Genomic DNA, 5,447 nt, shown 5'->3' on the forward strand with positions numbered 1-5,447 from the left:
ACTGGGGTGAAAAAATAATAAAATGGAGATTATACTCTAAAAAAATTTAAGTATGATTTCTACTGAGTATTGCATTCACACCATTGTAAAGCTAAAAAATCATAGGTCAAACCATTGTAAATTGGGGACTATCATACTTACTAGAACTCTCTCCTCTCTTATATATATATATGTATATATGTATATATAACTATAACTATAGCTATGTATATAGCTATATCTACATATCTTTATCTGAAGTGACCTAAAAGCATTATTAGTAGTGCTGAGACCTTATTTTCATAAACAACTTTCCTGATGTCTATTTTTTTATTTATGAATTTGAATGGCTAATATAGTCACATGTTGAGAAATAAAAATGTACAAAATAGCATACCATGTAAAATCTGCCTTCCATGCCCAATGACCATATATCCCCATTTTCCTAGTGAAGACTCATTTTACAATCATTATCCTGGCATAATAATGAATAACCCCTTCTTTCTCTCAGAAGTATGCTATTTTGGATGATAAATTATCAGTCTACTTGGAACCCTCTTCATTCAGCGTGCTGTTGCTCCAAGACATACAGAGTCACCTGTGTTATCAGTGTATACTTCTGGAGAAACTTTATGCATATAAGTAAATACATACGTAAATTCTGTTTTTTTTTTTTTAAGAAATGAATATATCCACGGTATTTTAACTTTATTATTTTTTTAAAAAATTTTTTTAAATTTTTATTTATTTATGATAGTCACAGAGAGAGAGAGAGAGAGAGAGAGAGAGAGGCAGAGACACAGGCAGAGGGAGAAGCAGGCTCCATGCACCGGGAGCCCGATGTGGGATTCGATCCTGGGTCTCCAGGATCAGCGCCCTGGGCCAAAGGCAGGCGCCAAACCGCTGCGCCACCCAGGGATCCCTTTAACTTTATTTTGAAGTAAACTTACATATATAGAAATTGCAAAAATATTGAAAAGAATTCACATTTACCTTTTACCTAGACTCACTAATTTTAAATATTTTGCCACATTTGGTTTGTCATGTTTTGAGCCACCATCACTTTCACTTGGATTGCAGTTTCTAGCCCTCTCTCTCTCAGCCCTCCTTCTAAATAATTTGGGAAAATTAATACCCAAAGGAAGACTCCAAGAGGACAATATTGAGAACTTTGTAGAGTAGAACACTGGCAGAAATGATAGCAGAGGAAGGGGCGTATTGAGGTGGGGGGGGGTGGGATGCATAAGGAAGCCCTGCAATCCTAATTTTGAGAATCAAAGAATCACAGAATTAGTAGATATATAGATGCTTTACCCATGAATGACATAAAACAATGGAAATGTCCTCTCTCCTAGGAGCACTTTACTTTTTATTTTTTTAAAAGGATTTTATTTATTTATTCATGAGAGACTAGAGAGAGAGACATAGAGAGAGAGGCAAAGACATAGGCAGAGGGAGAAGCAGGCTTCATGCAGGGACCCTGATGTAGGACTCAATCCTGGGACTCCAGGATCATGCCATGAGCCTAAGGCAGACGCTTAACCACTGAGCCACTCAGGCATCCCACAGGAGCACTTTATAAACTTAATAATAATGCTGAGTGGCATAGGCAAAAAAAAAAAGGCCTGAAATCTTAACTTTACCTGCCTCACTCCTGAATAACTTCAGTGCATGCCTTCATATATAATTCTATTTAAGTCAACAAAAATATAATCATGTGGATTTTAACCTTATTGTGTTCACAGACTAATAAGGAATTAGAACTAGTTAATGAAGCTTGAATTTAAATAGTAAGAAAATAACTACAGCTAAACCAGAGGTTGTGTTCCCTCAATCTGTACCCAAACCTCCTGCTAGAGATGTATGTATTGCATCTATTGACAATAGTCATTTATCTGTTTTCACATTACTGAGTGTAAGGATCTGGTCTAGTCTTACTTTTAAGTATAATGGTCTAAGGATAAACATACTGAATTCATGGCAGCAGTGTTGTTGATATTGTACAATACACAGGACCCAAGCAATGATCAGATACAGAGGGCCCCATCTGCCTTGGGAATTGTTTAGATATCATATAAAATGGTATATATTATATACATAAATATGAATAATTGTTGGTATTAGATTTATAGTGGTGATAGATCTTGATAATGATAACTGTCTAGAGAGGAGAATTAACAGCTGGAGCTACACACAACATAGATAAATATTGAAAACATAACAGCCATACTTTGGAGATATTGTGGGTTCAGTTTCAGACCATTGCAACAATGTGACTATCACAATAAGGTGGGTCAAATGAAGTTTTTGGTTTTCCAGTACATATAAAAGTTATGTTTATACTATAATTTAAGTGTGCAATAGTATTAAGTCTTAAAAAAGTACATACCTTATTTTGAAAATATTGCTTCAAAAATGCTAACCATCATGTTAGCTTTTGATAAAACATAATCACTGTCATAGATCATCATGCAAATAATTTAAAGTTTTAAGTTTTATGGATGTGACACAGAGACATGGAATAAGCAAGTGCTGTTGGAAAAATAGCACAGGTACAGCTGTTTGAGTCAGGATTGTCACAGATCTTCATATTGTAAAAAATGCAACATTTGGGGATCCTGGCTGGCTCAGTTGGAAGAGCGTGAGACACTTGATCTTGGGGTTGTAAGTTCGAGGCCCACATTTAGTACAGAAATTACTAAAAACAAACAACATAAAAAATGTAATGTCTGTGAAGCACAATAAAATGAAGTATGCCTGTTGTAAGTGGGGGGAAAAACAAAAAAATATGCAGGTAAGAGCAAGTAAACTCTATAAACTGTATAGCTTAAATATGTAATCTTAATGGATAAAACTCTAAAGACTACATGGAAGATTCATCTCCATTAAAAGAGAACATCAAAATTGGGAAGGGATGGAGAAAGAAAGTGATAAAACTTTTTGTGGGGAAAAATTTACCTTCCTGTATCACAGTTGTTAATTCTTTAACAAATGTATTCTAAGTAGGCTTGAAATTTTCTGTTCTCCAAATAAGAAATAGCAGAGAATTTTTGCTGAAAAGTCTTGCTTTACATTTATTTTTTTGTTTTTTTTTTCTGTTTAATAGTATATGAAGATCTTCAATAAATGCTGTAAACTGCTCTTCCCCACCCTGCAAAAACCAAAAGATTGAGAAGGAATACTCAATAGTTGTGAGAGATCCAGGGATCTTCCTTCACTTGGGTGTGAGCCTGAATAAGCCTCTTTGGGTGATGATGATGATGATTTTTGAGAGAGACAGAGAGAGAGAGAGATTGGGAGTGTAGGTGGGGGAGGGATGGAGAGGGAGAGAAAGAATCCCAAGCATGCTCTACTCCCTGCCTAGAGCCCAAAGTGGGGCTCAATCTCATGACCCTGAGATCAGGACCCCAGCTGAAATCAAGAGTGGGATATTTAACCAACTGAGCCACCGGCTGCCCCTGTATGATATTTTTTACTTTTAAGATGGAATATTCCATGGAAAGCAAGGACAATGGCCAATACAGAGCAAGTATTCACTAGATGCTTGCTGATGGTGGTTACATTCACATCGTCTATTATATTCAACCCCAACAATCTGAGGTTCTGTTCAAAAGCACAATTGTTCTAACAGACCAAGGAGGACCATGGTAAATTCATTGAAATGACTGTGCCCTTTTGAAATGGCCACTTGACTTGGAGATGCAAAAGCAGGAAACAGGTCTTGAAACCTCATTCTGAAATGTTCACAGGCTCAAGGCAAAACATAAGGTCTTTCACCGAGTCCAAGGCTGTTCATTTACAATGGCATTCAGTTCATCTATCTCTAGCTGGAACTCTAGTAACCACAGGATGATTTGGAAAAACTGACCGTATATGTTCCCTGTTGCAATAAACCCCATGCTTTAAGATTCTACATCAGTGTTACTCCCACTCCCTTACCTGGAAAATTAGTTGGGATCTCCTTAGACTAATAGAAGAAAGACTCATTCTTGAGTGCAAATAGGCATGATTCTCAGCTTACTCTGCAGCAATACGTTCTGGGAGCCACTACAACTCTTCCAGGATCCGTGTTTTTCAAGCATATAAAAGCACCCACCTGCTTCCCTGTTAATTCCCCCAAATAATCCTCAGGGCAAACTCTGTTCACCTGCTAATGTCAATCTTCTTAAACATGCCTGCATCAGAAATCTTCACAAAGCTGAACTTATAGTTCCAGTTCCACTGACTGGGTCACACCCAGTCTTGCACTAAGGCAATCCTGTCAGAAGAGCATTACATCTGTATCATTGGGGTAAATACCTGGTAGTACAATTGCTGGGTCATAGGGTAAGCTCTATTTTTAACTTTTTGAGGAACCTCCATAATGTTTTCCAGAGCGGCTGCACCTGCTGGCATTCCCACCAACAGTGTAAGATGGTTCCTCTTGCTCTGCATCCTTGTCGACATTTGTTGTTTACTATCATGTTAATTTTAGCCTTTCTCACTGGTGTAAAGTGGTTTCTTATTGTGATTTTGATTTGTATTTCCCTAATGACAAATGATGTACAGCATATTTTCATGTGCCTATTGGCCATGTGTAGAGCACAGGGTATTATACTATATGCTGGCAAATTGAATTTAATAAATACATTTTTAAAAAGGAGAAAAAGAAGAGCAATACAGTTGGAATATTGTAACTGTCTTTGGATCTATGCCAATCCCAGAATTTGTGAGTGTCCCCACCAGGCAACTTGTAGATACCTCTGCTCTGTCAGAAGCTGTTCTGAGATAGAAATAGAAGATAATGTACCTTTAGATCATGCTCATTAAATCCCTACTTGAAAGGATGCCACACCTGGGTAACACTCCCAAACAAATCTGAAAAGTAGCTTACAACATAATCACAAAACATTAGCTATCTAAATGTTCTCAGTGAGCTGAGAGCTCTGCTTCAGGGATTCGAGATTTGGAGGAGTGCTTTTCAAACTATAAGGAACTTTGAAATCACTGGAGACTTTATGGATTCTGATTCGGTAGGTCTGGATGAGAGCTGAGTTTTTTTTTTTTTTTAAGAGCTGAGATTTGCATTTCTCGGAAGACTCCAGCTGATGCCAATGGTGCTTGTTCACAAACCTCACTTAGAGTAACAAAGATTAAGCATCCTGCTTAAGGTTGTCCTTGTCAGGGAGACATATATAGATAGAATCCTAATTTTAACTAAACTTCTGTGTGATCTTGAACATTTCCGTCCAGAGTTGAGTTTATGACTAACCCTCCTCCCACTTCTGCCTTGATGAGGTTTGAGTATGTCAAGCATTCATTTACATATTAAATCAAGCATCAGTTCTGCACTCTCAGACTTGGCACATCAGTAATTTTCTCTATCCCAATTAGTGAACCCCAGTCTCACTCACTGGTTGTGCTACTGTGATCTCTCAGAGTGTGATCTTCAGATCAATCCTGGCATTTGTTAAAAACAAATTATTAGG

Source organism: Canis lupus, chromosome 3 (genome assembly GCF_003254725.2).
Source record: "Canis lupus dingo isolate Sandy chromosome 3, ASM325472v2, whole genome shotgun sequence".
Lineage (NCBI taxonomy): Eukaryota > Metazoa > Chordata > Mammalia > Carnivora > Canidae > Canis > Canis lupus.